The following is a 17,188-nucleotide window of genomic DNA, read 5'->3' on the forward strand; positions in this document are numbered from 1 at the left end:
CCTTTATAAAATGTTTGAATTAGCTCTGATCTCAAATGTGTCTGAAAGCAGTGCTTCTCACAATTCAGTGGGGATTTCATTAAAATGCAGATTCTGACTCAGTGAATCTGGAGTGGGACCTGAGAATCTGCATTTCTAACAAGGGCCACCCCGCCCCCATCCCTGGTGATGTAGATATTGCTGGTCCATATTTGAGTAGCAAGGCCTTTAGGCGCCATCATCCTTTACATCGGTATCACTGTCTTTTTAGACAGGTTCCACCCTGTATTTTGTGTTGCGTTTTTGCAACATTCACTCCCAACTTCCCAAATTTCTTCCCATGCCACCCAGATCTAGTAAAGCTAAGATTCATCAGAGTCAAAACCTTAAATAACCTTTAAGAAGCAGAACAAAAAATAATATAAAACAACCCCAGGACCCTCTAATTTTACTACAAGCTGTAACTAAAAGGACATCATTGCTAAAAAAGGACACCTACCATTAAGTCCCCTTCTTTCTTTTGTTTTGTTTTGTTCTGTTTAGATGAGCTGATTTACTCTCTATTATGGGAAATGGGTGAATTGAAAACTGTCATATAGACACAATAGGTACCAATACTTGACTTACAATGATATACAATTGCATAATGCATTCATTGATGAAAACACTGTGACAATTTTCTTTTTAACTATATAAGTGGAATTTCTATTTGTCTCCATGCAGTGTTTCTGAGGCTTATCTTAATTATCCCGACATCATTAGCAGTTGAATAAAAAGTCAGTTTGATGTGCAGTGTGGGAGAAAAAGTCTCCACAATAAAGCCTTCTAAAGCATGAACTTTAACTTCAGACCCCTTTGTGTAAGTCAAGGAGAAATTGATTAAGTCATTTTGCTTGAGTGCACAAAATGAGAATTTTCTCTTACTCACAATCCCTAACAATAATAAGGGTTGTCATCTTTAATATTGAAGCCCAAGGCTAGAGGAGAAAAGGTATTTATGTACACATATGTACAACCTGGCAAATATTAGCCATCTGTTCCCACATACCTGGAACCAAGCAGAAAAATAAAATAGGTTGCTCTGGCTATCCCAGAAAATGGGTAAGGAGAATTTTTAAATGAAACATGACATAGTCACTGGCATGGCGGTCACCTGAGTATCTCTTTTCTTGCTGCTGCTGCTGCTGCTGCTGCTGCTGCTGTTTGCCATGTCCCCCTCCAGCCTGGGCTGGGATTGGATAAGCAAGAGGAGATATTTGGTGGAGGTTAGGACTGTCATTGGAACATTAAAGGCAAGAGGCCTGTGGAAGTACCCAGTTATTTATGCCATCTTCAGATGGGTTCTAATTAGCTGTGCCTCAACACAAAATTCAACCCAAAAACAAGTAAGCCATTTACCAAGTCCAAAGTGCCAGCGTTCTTGCTGGTGTGCACCATGAATCAAATGCACTGTGAAATCTGAGTGTGAGACCCGGGGCTGGGACCACAGAGCACTCACCTATTGAGAGCACAGTTTTCTGGTACTCTCCTTTCTGGTCATGGAATCCCAGCAGAGACACAGTTATGAAGGGCTGGACAATATCTATATCACCAATAATATCTATATCCCAGGGTAGGTGGGAAACCGCCATCAAAACAGAGAAATAGACAAGTCATTTCTTCAACCTGTGTTTTCAAAACCCTAGCACCTCTCTATAAGCTTTTCCAAGGAAATCTAATCTCATATTGAATATTGGGGACTTTTACATATCTGGTTAAGAAACAGTCATGCGAGCACATTCCCTCGTCAGACTCTCCTGGCTCTCTGTGAGGTAGGATTGCTCCCACCCTTTCACAGGTGAGCCGTGAGATCCAGACAGGTTCAATAAGAGAGCTGAGGCGCCAGGAATTGGGTCAGCCTCTTCATTCAAACCCAGGTCTCTCAAACTCCGCAGCTCCACACGGCTGCCCAACACAGCCACGCAGAGATGGCTCTACTCTTACAAGTGCCAGGGGTCTTGGAGCACAAGTGAAAAAAATCGTATTTTCGACAAATTGCTCTACTCAATCATGCCTAGGGAGTAAACCTGTTCTTTCCTAGAGGTGTGGATTTTGTGTGAAACAATCTAGTCACTGAAAGCTGTTGCACATAATCATCTGTGACTCTTTCCAGGGTTCATGAGAGGACAGAAGCTGTCTGTCTTGCTCACACTTACATCACCTGGCCAGAACAATTCCTAACACTTAGTTTGCACTCAACAGATATCTGTGACTATTGGCTCAAGAGCTACCAGTTCAAAGGTTTTGCTAATTCTTGATTGAATAAATGAGAGTTCAGGAAAGAACCAGAAAGTGTGATGTCATCCCAAGGGTCTGGATTATGATGTAAACCTCATTCTTGGAAGATCCATTCTGGGACAGATTGGATACTCTTATGTATACGGTAGGCCTGGGGGTATGAGATTGTTCTCTAGTGCGTTCAATTAGACAACAAAATTAGGAACATGTGAAAGTCAATTGTTCAGTATTTTACCTCTTTTGTTGTTGTTGTTTTGTTTTGTTTTGTTTTGTTTTGTTTATGGAGTCTCACTCTGCCACCCAGGCTGGAGGGCAGTGGGGTGATCTCGGCTCACTGCAACCTCCACCTACTGGGTTCAAGCGATTCCCATGGTTCAAGTGATTCTCGTGCCTCAGCCTCCCAAGTAGCTGGGACTATAGGCATGCCCCACCACACCTGGCTAATTTTTATATTTTTAGTAGAGACGGGGTTTTACTATGTTGGCCAGGCTGGTCTTGAACTCCTGACCTCAAGTGATCTGCCTACCTCGGCTTTCCAAAGTGCTGGGATTACAGGCATGAGCCACTGTGGCTGGCCTATTTTTACTTCTTTTGAGAAGTGTTCCCTGAATAACCATACATCAAATTGATTGGTCCCTTACCTTCTCAGCCTATTTACCAACTCACAAAGCATTTCTTGAACACTTTCAAGAGACCAGGCATTGTGGTCACAGAGGGGATTTAAAACCTCGACTCAGAGTGCCTCATGGTGAGCAGATAAGGAAACCAGGTAATATGATAGATTTCTGGTCAGGGTGGTAGAGGAATACATGCGAAACCTCCCCCTTCTAATGCTAAATATATATTTAACATGTTTATACATGGAAATGATAGAGTATGTATTTGAAGGATTAAAATACAGTCACTAACTTAGCTTCCTGGGGATGTCAGGACAAGAGACCACAAATAGGGCAGCTTAAACAATACAAATGTATTGTCTCACAGTTCTCAAGGCTGGAAATCCAAGATCAAGGTGTCGGCAGGGTTGGTTCCTTCTGGGGGCTGTGAGGAAGGCCTGTTCCGAGCTCTCCCCTGGTGTCTGGTGGTTCGCTGGAATCTTCAGCACTCCTTGACTTGTGGATGCACCATCCCGGTCTCCTTACATTGTCTTCTCTCTGGGCATCTCTGTTTCCATAATTCCCCTTTCGGCAAGGACACCAGTCAAATCTTAGGGTCCATACCCATGACTTCATCACCCCACTGACCTCATTTTAATTTGATTACCTCTGTAGACTCTCTTTCCAAATAGGTCACATTCTGAAGTTGTCCTGGGAGTTACGACTTCAACATATCATTTTAAGGGACATCCAACGCATCAATTCAGCCCATAACAGTCACAGTAAAAACACAACAAAACAAAAACTAGATGCACATCTCTGTGGACCAGGAGTGGAGACCCCGGTGGTGAGCAGGGGCTGAAGCTGTGGGTGAGCAGCCTGGGAGCCAGCAATGGTGTGAGAAGCCAACCCTATGGAGGAAGGGGGCTGGACCACCTCCTTGGACAGTGAGTCAATGCCAGGTGCCCTGCCTTCTGGAAACCCCAACCTGTGAGCATTCTCTGCCTGTGAAAAAGGCTAGAGAAGCTCCCCTCCCCCACTGCAAGGTTGCAGTAAGAAACAAGCAGTTTGCTGGGGTGGAAGGAGGTTCTAGACATGAACATGTATCTACTGGAGCCCTGATGCACCCCAGAGAAGACTGCGCTGAGCTATTGTGGGCATGAATCCCAGATCTGACCTGTCCTCCTAGAAGGCTGCATGGGAGCACTCAGAAACTTACAGATACAGAAGAGTAAATGGAGAAGGGCAAGGAAAGGCCCATGCAAGCAGAGTGTGCAAACAAAACTTACCATACAACAGGTGGGAAAATCCAACAGCAGAACAAAAGAAAAAACCAACAAAGCCAATAGCGGAGGGGAAATCATGCCTCCCAAAATAGAAACCAGAGAGCAACCAGGAAGGGACTTTCCCGAAGAGAAAGGAGGGGATGTCATTCATAAATAAGAACAAGTGTTTATGTCAGCAAATCAAAAGCCCAAAGATGTTATGTGAAATATATATGCATTGCCTCTCCCTTGTGACACTTCTGTTAAAATAATAGTAAGGAAGTAAAAAGGAATAAATCCCTAAGGACAAAGAATATAGAAGAAGACATCAGTAGAGAAGAGAGTTCAATGAAATTTTTCAGGACAGAAATTAGATGGACAGCTGTCATTGACTTGGCAGAACTGAGAAAGACATAACCCGAAGTACACTTAGAGAATGGTTTCTATAGTAAGAAGGTCCTGGCAAACCCCAGGAGGTCAGAGTATGGGGGTACCAGGAATGTCAGAGGGGCTGGGATACCCAGTTGAAAGCAGGGGCTTGCATGGGGAGTCAGAGAATCTTGAACCCTCTTCTGCTGTCTCAGACAGGGTGCTAGCTGCCAGCCACTGCTTCCTGGCAGGAGGCTTGAGTCTATTTTCTGAAGGAACTGAATTGGAGGAGCTTAGCTTAAAGCCATTCAAAAAATGGAGATGGGGATGAGGCTGAAAAGAGGGAGAGAATACCCAATGTTTGCCAATGGAATGGTCTCTTAGCCTGAGGGCAGGTCACAAGTAACCCATACCTTCTCTACTCTCCACTTTCAGGAGATGGGAAGATTTCTCCTTGCTGGATTCCCTGGATAGCTCTAGAGAAAACATCATTTAGGAGACCCTCAAGGAACCATTAACAGATTCCACCTTGCACACAGAGCTTCCGTTTAGTCTTTGATGGTCTTCAATGCCAGACAACTGAGGTTTTCCAAACACACCAAGAGAACCCTCAACAGAAGGAGGCCCCAAGTAAACAACTGCAAAATGGAACTCATGCCGGGAAGAAAAAACATTTGAAAAATACAACCCCAAATGCTATCCTTAGAAGCAGGAAAGCATTGCAGTTCTAAAACAAGGATAAAATGCTAAAAAATTGTAACAATCAGAGATGAAGAATGTACCCTTGAAATTTAAAACAAATACAACACCAGATTTTTAAAAATTCACTGTAGGTATTGGTAGACAAAGCAGAGTAAATTAATATAAATGATAAAAAGATAGAAAATATGAAAGAAAAAGTTAGAGACATGGGAGATTTCTGAAAGTCTGATTCATAGGGGTTTCAGAATAAAAGAACAGAGAAAATGGTCAGAAAAAATGATCACTGGGCACTTTCTAACACTGAGACATAAATCTCTAGACTGAAAGAGCTGATTGAGTATCAACACAGCAGAGGGAAAAGACCCACATCAAGGCACATTGCTGTGAACAATGGAGATAAATAAATGTCCCCAAAAGCTTTCCAAGGAGGGAAAAAAGCAGAGCATGGCATCAGACTTCTTGACACAGACTCCAGAAGATGAGGGAGCAATGTCTTCTAAATCTGGACAAAACAGGGGAATCTAGAATTTGGCTCTGTGCTAATCACATGTGAGGGCAAAATAGATTTTCAGGCACACTAGACTCAGGTCTCTATCTTCCTTTCCTTCTGTCATCAGAAGTGGATGATCAAGGAGCAAACCTGGTAAGATGAAGCCCTGGGAGCAGGCAAGACTGGTGGTGAACCAGGAACACGGGGAGGAGGATGGAGGAGCAGCAGGCCAACCTGGAGCAGGAGGATGAGGGTTTAAGGAGAGGGGGTTCTGGAAAAAATGGGGGGCTCCCTAGATATCTGAGGCTGTTCACTGCTAGGGTGAGAAAAGAGGCAGGTAGATGGCAGAGCTGACAGGGTATTTGAAACAAAGTAAGTCATAGATAGTCATAAGAATATGATTTAATTTAAAATAGTGATCCATCATTACAGATGATAGATGCCATCTGAAATGGCTAGATCAAGAACTTTAGCATTGAAGCGTATTACATAGTGCTGTGCTGTGCAGGTAATTTCCAGAGCTGCAGCTGAAAGGGTTCAAAGTGGTTGCCTCGAGGTATGAGAACTGGAGTGTGGGAGGGGCAAGGAGGGGAAAGAATCACTGTGATTTATTTCCAGCCTTTGGGCACTATTTGATTTTTAACTCCATGCATGTATGACTTTGATGAAAAATTTCAAACTAAAGGCAAACAACCCCAATGTGGTACATGCTACAGAAATGGGAGTGGAAAGACAGAAGTTCTGACTCCTATGTGGTGAATGGGAGGGTTGGTCACAATTGTGTGACCCCATACTTCAACCCACTTGTGGTTTCATTCATTCATTCACTCTTCTACAGTACACCAGACACTTGTGGAAGTGCAGGGACTACATCAGTGCATAAAGAGACCTGGATAGTTTATCTATTTCTCTTGCCATTTCCCCCTTCTGGGAACAACTTGTGCTTATGTGTCCTTCCTCTTGAATCTCCACATAGCACTTTGAACAATGCTCTACTGACATAGCCAGGAAATGCTGATGAAATTAGTCAATTAGGCTGGGCGCGGTGGCTCAAGCCTGTAATCCCAGCACCCAGCACTTGGTGGAGGCCGAGACGTGGCGGCATCACAAGGTCAGGAGCATCGAGACCATCCTGGCTAAATACGTGAAACCCCGTCTGTCTAGCTTAAACAAATACAAAAAAAAAGACTAAGTCGGCCGACGAGGCAGGCGCCCGCCTGTAGTTCCAGTAACTTGGCGAGTCGAAGGCAACCGAGAATGGCAGTGCAACCTGGGAGGCGGCAGCGCTTGCAGTGAGCTGAGATTTCCGCGCTACTGCACCAGCCTGGTGCGACAGACGCCAGACTCCGCTCTCAAAAAAAAAAAAAAAAAAAAAGATTAGTCAATGAATGATTGAATGATGTCACCTGTAGAAATCCATGTGAACAGGCAGCAAGCCATGAGAATAAAGAGAATTTTCTGGATTGAAGGCTATAAGAAAAATTTCCCCCTGCGTTAATTCAAAGCCCATAAATTTAGGCGAAAAATTAGAAATCCAGTATCCCAACAAAGAAAGATCCTGATCTCTTTTCTTAGCTCGACGAGAAACTTCATTATCTTTATTTCAAAGTATGGCAAAAGTCTTATCCAAATGCCGACTAAGATTTTTTTTTTTTTTTTTTTGAGACAGAGCTTCTTCGCTCTGTCGCCCAGGCTGGAGGCAGGGCCGGATCTCAAGCTCACTGCAAGCTTTCCCCTCCCGCGGGTTCACGCCATTCTCCTGCCTCAGCTCCGAGTAGCGCGGAACTACAGCGCCGGCCACTGCCCGGCAGTTTTTTTGCTATTTTTTTTAGTAGTTGACGGGGTCACCGTTATTAAACAGAGTGGTCTCGATCTCACTGACCTGTGAAGTGCATTCGGCCCGTTTCTCGGACCTCCCAAGTGCTGGACGTAACAGGCTTGAGCTACCGCGCCCAGCCAAGCATTGTTATAGGAATCATTTGAGACAGTGCTTTGAAAACTATAGAGCTCTATAAACATTTTAATTACTTTATCCTTGGAATTATAAGTCAATTTTGCCTATTTCTTTTAGAATAGTGGGAGCTTAGAATCATGGCGCTCATGGAGTCCATCCTCTCATTTGGTAGAAGACGAGACTGAGGCCCAGAGAGGGGCAGTGGGTTACCCAAGATCACACAGCCAGGCTGCAGCAGTGTTGAGACTGGGATCCACACTACTGAGTTTGGCATACCTTCTTATAAGACAACTCAAACCAATTTGTCTGCTTTGGGTTCAGAGATTTCAATTCAGAATTTTTTGTAAGTTTTATAATTTAAAAGTGAAATTGTGTAACTTAAAAGTGAGAAAAGAACTAGTCAAGTATTAAAGAATTCGAAGTTTTGCATATCAGAAAGTCCTAAGACTCAAATGAGCAAATTATAACAAGCTAGCTCCTGAGGCCAACAGCCTTCTGTCTTATTTCTAGTGAAGTGTTGATCCTTTCTTTCTTGAGTGCAGAGCAGATACCAACAATGTGACTGCTTTATGAGTGAGCAGCAGTGCAGTAGAACTGCTGTTCTGGTTTCAGGATACTGTATATAGGTGTGTGTTGATGGTACTATGCTGCATTCTGGAAGGACCTAGGAGGAAATTAAGTTATAGAAAATGAATTACATCTAATAAAGTCTTTGGAAATCTCATTTGAGGAACTTAATTCCCAAAGTCATATGTGAATTGATATATTTTAGGAGGCAATGACAGAAAAACAGCTATTATTTATTGAGCTCTTTGTGATGCCAGGCATTGTGATTAAAAACCTGATCAGTATTAGTTCACCCAGTCCTTCCAACAACCATTTTTAAAATGAGAAAACTGAGGCTCAGAAGTGTTAAGTGACCTTCCCAAGTCAGAGAACAAGTAAGTTGCAAGAGTGAGATTTAAACCAAGGTAATGTAGTTTTAAAGCCTATGTGTTGAGTTATTAATCTATCAGGCACAGAAGAAAGCTTGTTGCTGACTTAGCGACATGACTTAGAATTTGATAATGCAGAACTCCGTCTCAAAAAAAAAAAAAAAAATACAAAAATTAACCCAGCGTGGTGGTGGACACCTGTAACCCCAGCCACTTGGGAGGCTGACGCAAGAGAATTACTTGAACCTGGGATGTGGAGGCTGCAGTGAGCCGATCGCACCATTGTACTCCAGCCTGGCAACAAGAGTGAGACTCCATCTCAACCCAGAAGGTGATAATGTCTCGTGCCAGAATGTTACAGTCTCAAAATATACTAAGTGCTAAAAAAATTATAGGAAAGACATGACTTTATTTTTAAAAGTGTGGGTTACATTTAGCCTCTCAGTTGAGATTAGATGGCATCGTATGTTTTTAAGAGAAAATCGTCTGCAGAAAAGGAAAATATGTATTACTCAAAAGCTTGGGGTAAGGTTGGAGAAAGGCTGGGGAGTCAATGCTGAGAACGCCTTTCTCCATGGCAAATTCGGACAGCACTTGGAATAACAACACATCCAGTGATTTAGGTTCCCACCAGGGCTTAGCAATAGTGGCCCCAGCCTCCAATTGCTCCCTTCAAATATGCTCCACGGAGACACACAATGGAAGTGTACTTGCCAAACCAGAGAGGCTTTGAGATGAGTCTACCAGAGCCTTACCCCATCCCAGCCTCTATAATATATGTCATATGATCTATGAGTTATAATTTTATATATTATATAACACATATTATTTATAACTGATGTATAGTATACATTTTTACTTCACTGTAATTAATACATATATAATATAATTTTAATGTATCTATATTAAATATACTATACAATATATATGAAATACATATGAAATATATAATATGTTATTATATATAAATATATAGGAGGAGCTTAGGATTATACATAACAATAAACCCAGGTAAATTTATTTTTGGGATATTTAGAAACAAAGCCAATCATCAGAGGCCCATCCTGGGTGACTTAATAACTTGGATCTTCTATTCAGATCACTTTAACAGCCTGTACTCCCAGCACTTTGGGAGGCCAAGGCAGGAGGATCACCTGAGGTCAGGAATTCAAGACCAGCCTGGCCAACAAGGTGAAACCCCCATCTCTACTAAAAGTACAAAAATTGGCCAGGGGCAGTGGCTCATGCCTGTAATCCCAGCATTTTGGGAGGCTGAGGCAGGCAGATCGCCTGAGGTTGGGAGTTCAAGACCAGCCTGACCAAGCTGGAGAAACTCTGTTTCTACTAAAAATACAAAATTAGCTAGGTGTAGTGGCGCATGCCTGTAATCCCAGCTACTCGGGAGGCTGAGGCAGGAGAATCGCTTGAACCCAGAAGGCGGAGGTTGTGGTGAGCCGAGATTGCACCATTGTACTCCAGCCTGGGCAACAAAAACAAAACTCCGTCTCAAAAAAAAAAAAAATTAACCCACCATGGTGGTGGATGCCTGTAATCCCAGCCACTTGGGAGGCTGAAGCAAGAGAATTACTTGAACCCAGGATGTGGAGGCTGCAGTGAGCCAAGATTGTGCCATTGCACTCCAGCCTGGCAACAAGAGTGAGATTCCATCTCAAAAACAAACAAACAAGGCCGGGCGCGGTGGCTCAAGCCTGTAATTCCAGCACTTTGGGAGGCCGAGACGGGCGGATCACAAGGTCAGGAGATCGAGACCATCCTGGCTAATACGGTGAAACCCCGTCTCTACTAAAGAATACAAAAAACTAGCCGGGCGACGAGGCGGGCGCCTGTAGTCCCAGCTACTTGGGAGGCTGAGGCAGGAGAATGGCGTGAACCCAGGAGGCGGAGCTTGCAGTGAGCTGAGATCCGGCCACTGCACTCCAGCCCGGGCGACAGAGCCAGACTCCGTCTCAAAAAAAAAAAACAAACAAACAAACAAACAAATCACTTTAACAAACAAACTATAAAGTACTTACCACAAACGCCAGGCACTCTGCCAGACACCCTGGGCAATTCAGAGATGCTTTGCCTCTGGGCTGCTTAGAGTGGATTAGATGGAAAAATCCATTTCATGACCTCTCTTTCCTCCATGTCTTCTCGGATTTGTCTAAACTGGTAAGCAGTGCACCCATTCAGGTTGTGGGTAATAGCTGAGATTTGCAGTGTGTGTCCCACACTGGCATCTATAGGACTCCAAGTGTCTGAGGATGTGATGGGGGCCACGAGTTCTGTATAATACATACTTTTTGATGCTAATTTTTTTAAAGATCTTAATAGAAGTGAATTCAGCGTCATTTGATGAAAACTCTAAAACTAAATCCCTGCCCAGGAGTGAGGTGCCTACATTTGTATTTACAATCTTTTTGTCACCAAGGAACATATAATTGTCCTGAGCTACTGCCAGAATAGTGGGGTGTGAAAAGAAGAGATCTTGCCAGATGAAACTGTGATACCACCTTGTGCCAATTGAACACAAAGATTTCATACTAGTTGGACAGAGAAGAGGCAAGGAAATCATTGAGCCATTAGATGCCCCCCAAGAATATAGGGATGTCAAAATTAAACAAAACAACAAAACTGGTGCCACAGCAATGAGTGCTATTTCATAGAGAGCAGCAATTTAGCTTCAGCAAACAAGATCAACAGTCCTGCAAGATAACATTTTAATTTTGTTGGCTTTGTGATTTGTTTTGTTTGTTTCTTGAGACAAAGTCTCGCTCTATCGCCCAGGCTAGAGTATAGTTGGTGTGATCTCGGCTCACTGCAACCTCTGCCTCCCAGGTTCGAGAGATTCTCCTGCCTTAGCCTCTTGAGTAGCTGGGATTACAGGCGCCCACCACCATGCCCTGCTAATTTTTGTATTTTTAATACAGAGAGGGTTTCACTATGTTGGCCAGGCTGGTCTTGAACTCCTGACCTCAGGTGATCGGCTCATGTCAGCCTCCCAAAGTGTTGGGATTACAGGCTTGAGTCACCGTGCCCAGCCTGTGATTTGTTTTTGACTTGTAAATTTGTTATAAATCAATGCATAAGAGCTATGAGTATAAAGGATTAAATATGGAGTTTTGTATTTGTAAGTAGCATTACTATAGAAAAAAGTTTAAGGCAATAATAGGGGTCCACAATATATTTTCCCCTGAAAGAGGGTCCAGGCCAGGCATGGTGGCTCACATCTGGAGTTCCAGACTCTTGGAGGCCAAGGTGGGAGAATTGCTTGAGCCCAGGAGTTTGAGAGCAGCCTGGGCAACATAGTAAGACTCCATCTCTAAAAAAGTTTTAAAAATTAGCCAGGTGTGGTGGCATGCATCTGTAGTCCTACTCAGGAGGCTGAGGCAGGAGGATTGCTTGAGCTGAGGAGTTCAAAGCTACCATGAGTCATGATCGCACCACAGCACTCCAGCCTGGGCAACAGACCCTGTATCCAAAAATAAAAAATAAATTTAAACGTGTTCATATGTTGCTGAAGCTTAAAAACACTCAGGTGACCGGAAAGGGAACATTTAGCCACACCAGGCATTGGAGGCCGGTTACCTGTTCACAGAAGCACAGGGGAAGGAGGAGGAAAAACCATTCTGTCTTATATCAAGAAACCCAAGCTTCCTGAAGAATGGACTTCAGACTCTTCTCCTGTAGCTTATATAATAACTGAAACAAAACTAGATATCCCTTGCACACATGTTTTGACTGACTTTTAATTTTTTCATCATATATTAATATAGTCACAAAAGACATACTTTACAGTATGTTGTAAAAATTGGATTTAAAAAACTGTTGGAGAACTCTTTTACATATAAATAAGGGAATCTAAATACCATGAGAGTTGAAAACCACCATCATTGACTTAAAAAGGATAAGGGCCTCTGTTGCTTAACTTTCAGAACTTTTTATCATTTCTTTCTCTTCTTGAACCCACATTTCCATTGTACTTCTCCCACGAAATTTTATCCCATTGTAATATCTTTATGCTTCAAGGCATTAATCAATCACTCAGTCCTGATTCTTTGCCACAGAAATATGCCCATAAATTGGAATTTTAAGCTTTTTAAACTTTCAGTAGCCATAGGGTACTAGGCATTAATTTTTATCTGGACTGATTTATTGCTGTAGTTATTATTAATTTACAATTGATCAAAACAACATAAATATATTTCAAATGTTGACATATAATTATTACATATAAAAGTAAAATGCTGTTGAAAATGTCTCTCCATAGGTGAATATTACTTATTGCTGGAGTAAGACAAGGTTCAGCTTCAATTCTATTCCTAATTTTCATTTTTACACATGTAAGCGCTAAAAAATTTCATTCCCATAAATAAATGGAAGGCACTTTGTTACAGCAGTGACATCCAACTCTTTGAACTCCTTCCAAGGGGTAGTCCAAAATCACCTAATAATCCATCATCAAAAGTTTTAAAATCCATCATCAGCCAGGCGCGGTGGCTCACACCTGTAATCCCAGCACTTTGGGAGGCTGAGGTGGGCGGATCACGAGGTCAGGAGATCGAGACCATCCTGGCTAACATGGTGAAACCCCGTCTCTACTAAAATACAAAAAATTAGCCGGGCGTGGTGGCGGGCGCCTGTAGTCCCAGCTACTTGGGAGGCAGAGGCAGGAGAATGGCGGGAACCCGGGAGGCGGAGCTTGCAGTGAGCCGAGATTGCACCACTGCACTCCAGCCTGGGCAACAGAGTGAGACTCCATCTCAAAAAAAAAAAAAAATCAATCATCAAAATTATTTTAGTAATCTTTCAGGTGAGAACTCAATTAGCTTCTCCTTTAATTATAATAAAAGCCAAAACCCTCCCCCCCAAAAGGAAACCATCTGATTTACAAAAGATTCAAAAGATTCGTTATTCAATTATTGGAGGCGTTTAGTTTTCCAACTTTGGGAAAATATAACCAAAATGATGATTAATTATATCTATTTATTCTCACATTTAGGCATTTTATTTCACCCACTGTTACCAGAAAGGGTTAGGAAAATCTAAATACTGTTAATTTCAGTATGCCTTTGCCAACAGACTATTTTTGATAAAATGCTTTTACCTTATCAAGGGCTTTACATCTATTTTATTTGAGACATTGGAGCTGCTTATTTAGTTCATTTAATTTACGGAAAATGTCTGTTATCGTATGAACAAATTGATAAAGTCAATCCTCATTGTCTAACCAATCAGCAAAATTACTGAGACTTTCTGTTAGAAACAATCCGCCCTCATTCCTCAACTCAAGTGAATGTGTTAAGATGTGTCGCTGAGACAGTATCTCACTTCAAAGAGTGCTGTGGGATAAAGCATACAGACTTGCCACCACTGCATGTGAGTTTCTCTCCTTGCTTGCTTTCTCTCTGGTGGCAAGTTCTCTGTCAATAGTTAGGAGATAAAAGAGGAGAAATCTTTTAAAATAGTCTGAGCATCTAACTTGGATTAAAAACCTCCATCTCTGAAGCTGTGTTTTCCTTTAACAGAAATATGTGTGACTGCGAGTTTATGGTGTTTTGATTAAACACCGATATGTCAGATTGCCCTTGGCTTGACACTCTAGTCTTTATGTTCTGGGGCCCTCACCAGAGGGGCACTTTTCTTTTGTGAGGAGGGAGAAGAGCAGTTGTGAATGGGAGGTTGGCAAAGGGGACCTGGTCCATTCTCAGCAGGTCAGTATCAGACAAAATTCTCAAGGAAGTTGCAGATCTGGAAATCTGTTTGCATTAACCCAACTCTGGAGTGCCTACCCCTGTGGAGGCCCAGAGACTTTTAAGGAGAGGTACAAAGAGTTGGATTAACAAAAATATACTCCCAGATCCCTTGCTTCCCTGGGAATCTTGCCTGATACTGATGTACCTGAAAGAGTTCCTACCACCACCCAGAAGGTTAGCAAAGCTACATTCCTTTCTATTCTATAGAGTTTATGCATGAGGACCAGAGGCTTCCAGACCCTGCCCTCCACGCCCACCCCAGACCTGCACCCTCTCCAACCGCATGTTCGGTGTTTGGAAGAGTCAGGAGCATGGTGCCTTTAAATATGAAACTTAGAATGCAAGTTAGGACCAACATGATTAAAATATTCTGTTTTTCTTTTTGAGACAGGGTCTTACTCTGTTGCCCAGACTGGAGTGCAGTGGTGCAATCATAGCTCACTGCAGCCTCGACCCCCTGGGCTCATGTGATCCTCCCACCTCAGCTTCCCAAGTAGCCGGGACTGCAGGCATGTGCTGCTACCCTGGCTAATTTTTTTATTTTTATTTTTTGTAGAGATGAGGTCTTGTCATATTGCCCAGGCTGGTCTTGAACTCCTAGGCTCAAGCAATCCTCCCACTTCAACGTCTTAAAGTGCTGGGATTACTGGTGTGAGCTGCTGCAGCCAGCCTAAAATATGATTCTGATTCTAGTAGACAGTGAATTTTCTGGAATAGTAGTGCAAATTTTAATCTAGCCTAAAAAAATTCAAAATAATTATTAGTCAGGATTCTAATTCACATTGTGGAGAAAACTTTTTGCTAGATTCACACATCAGTGGTTTTATAAGCAGGTGTGAAAACACAGTAGTCAAGAAAGGGAAACCTCAATCAAGTAACAGCAGGAAGCCTTCACTCACTCCACCTCCAGTAGCCTTTAAAAACAGAAACAAGGGTCCGGACATGGTGGCTCACGCCTGTAATCCCAGCACTTTGGGAGGCTGAGGCAGGTGGATTACTTGAGGTCGGGAGTTCAAAACCCCCCTGATCAACATGATGAAACCCCCCCCCCCCCGTCTCTACTAAAACACAAAAATTAGCTGGGCATGGTGATATGCACTTGTAATCCCAGCTACTCGGGAGGCTGAAGCAGGTGAATAGCTTGAACCCAGGGAGCAGAGGTTGCAGTGAGCCAAGATTGTACCGCTGCACTCCAGCCTGGGTGGCAGAGCAAGACTCATCTCCAAAAATAAAAATTAAAAAATAAAAAAAACAGAAACAAGCAACATATGACACACAAAATACACCTCCCCTGGAGCAAAGGCTAGAGCATTTTTCGAAGGCGGGTTTTTCCTGAAGTTTGTTTCAGAGGGAATAGAAAGGCCAGGAACCACTGAAGATGCGCTTGCGCCCCACCGGGAAGGGAGACGGCCTTATCTTGAGCACTGGCTTGGAGGATGGGGGCTGGGAATATGTAGGAGGGGAAAGAATGAGCTTGTCAAGTTTTGGTGTCTCAGTGCTTCTGAAATAGGTGGAAATTATAGCTCAAGTCCCTTCACCATGGGAACATCTGGAATATAAGTACTTCTGTGCACATTAAGAGGACTATTTATAGTTTTCTACGAATGTTAGGGAAGGCAATTATGTAAAATACTACTATATTATTAGGTATCTGAAAAATACCAGGCTTGCAATAACTGTTTGCAAAGATCTAAAAGCAATTCAGACTTTCACAGATCTGTCTACTCCGAGTCGGTAAGTACTGGTTTATTTTCCTGATGCAGCAACACCACTCAATTTGAGCTCAAGTCTCTGCTGACACCAACAAAGTGATGTCATCAGGCGTGTTCATCCTGCTGGAGTCCTGTTGGTGCTGGTTATGCCACTTGCACTGAGCCAAATGGAAATGTGAGCCCCCTTCTGGGATTATCTGGAAAATCCTCCAGCACAGAACTGTGGCTGTTTCATGACTAAGTGGAAGAGGCTACAGATTCCCACAAAGAACTACAGGCATGAGGAGCTTGCTCTTTACACACTGAGGTATCTTGATTATGAAGACCTTCTGAGGGTGGCTGGCACCTTTTAAATATCTGTACCTCCTCAACACTGGCAGCTTTTCAATTATACGAAGTTGTCACGTTAGGTTTCAAAGCGTATTTCTGTGGTTGTTACAGCCCGTGAGCCTGGGGCACTGATGGTCAAGACACTGGTCGACACTTGGGAAAAGCCATCCAGATTTGGCCCTTTGATTGTTTTACTGGTTTTGGACAACTTTTGTTTTAGTGTCTTCCAAGAATTAATGGGAGGTGGGAGGAAAGGCAGGTGAGTGCCTGGGCTTCAGGTGTCTCCATAGCACTTAACACCGGACGGCTGTGTGCGTGCACTCAGCACTTGGAGACGTGGGGTTTTGGGGACTGACAGGTGCTTTCCTGTCTCTGTCTCATCTGGAAACTTTTCAGGGACATGAATAATAAGCCTAGGATTATTTCATGGTATCTTATTATAGGGAAATCTGCATAATATTGTAGTGCGGTTTTTTTTTTTTTTTAAGTAACTAACAACGTGATTATAAATTACATTTTGCTCTAAGTTAGAGTTATATGTATATATGTGTTTATCTAGACACATAGATAGATGACAGATAGATGGCTGTTTTGCTTTTGCATGGCTCTGAAAGTTTTATTTTTCAGGCACTTTGGGAAGTGACGTAGTATGATGGAAAGAACACGGAATGGAGATCCAGGAATCCTGGGTTTCAGTTTATGCTTTGAACTCATTCACTAGGAAAATTTTCTTAAATTTCTTGGCTTCTCTAGGCCTTGACTGCATCTGTAAAATAAGTGACTTTGATGCTTAGGGATTCCTGGGATCATTCCTAAGCCTAAG

At 42.8% G+C, this 17,188-nt stretch overlaps 1 long non-coding RNA gene across 1 annotated transcript; it reads left to right on the plus strand.

Annotated features, from left to right (window-relative positions):
- The first annotated feature begins 2,379 nt into the window (after window positions 1-2,379).
- On the plus strand, window positions 2,380-16,353 carry LOC108526399 (uncharacterized). Its single transcript, XR_001884512.1, has 3 exons — window positions 2,380-2,401; window positions 2,906-3,025; window positions 16,087-16,353. It is a non-coding gene; the product is annotated as an uncharacterized LOC108526399 (long non-coding RNA).
- The last annotated feature ends 835 nt before the right edge of the window (window positions 16,354-17,188 follow it).

Source organism: Rhinopithecus bieti, unplaced genomic scaffold, assembly GCF_001698545.2.
Source record: "Rhinopithecus bieti isolate Rb0 unplaced genomic scaffold, ASM169854v2 scaffold_2554, whole genome shotgun sequence".
Classification (NCBI taxonomy): Eukaryota; Metazoa; Chordata; class Mammalia; order Primates; family Cercopithecidae; genus Rhinopithecus; species Rhinopithecus bieti.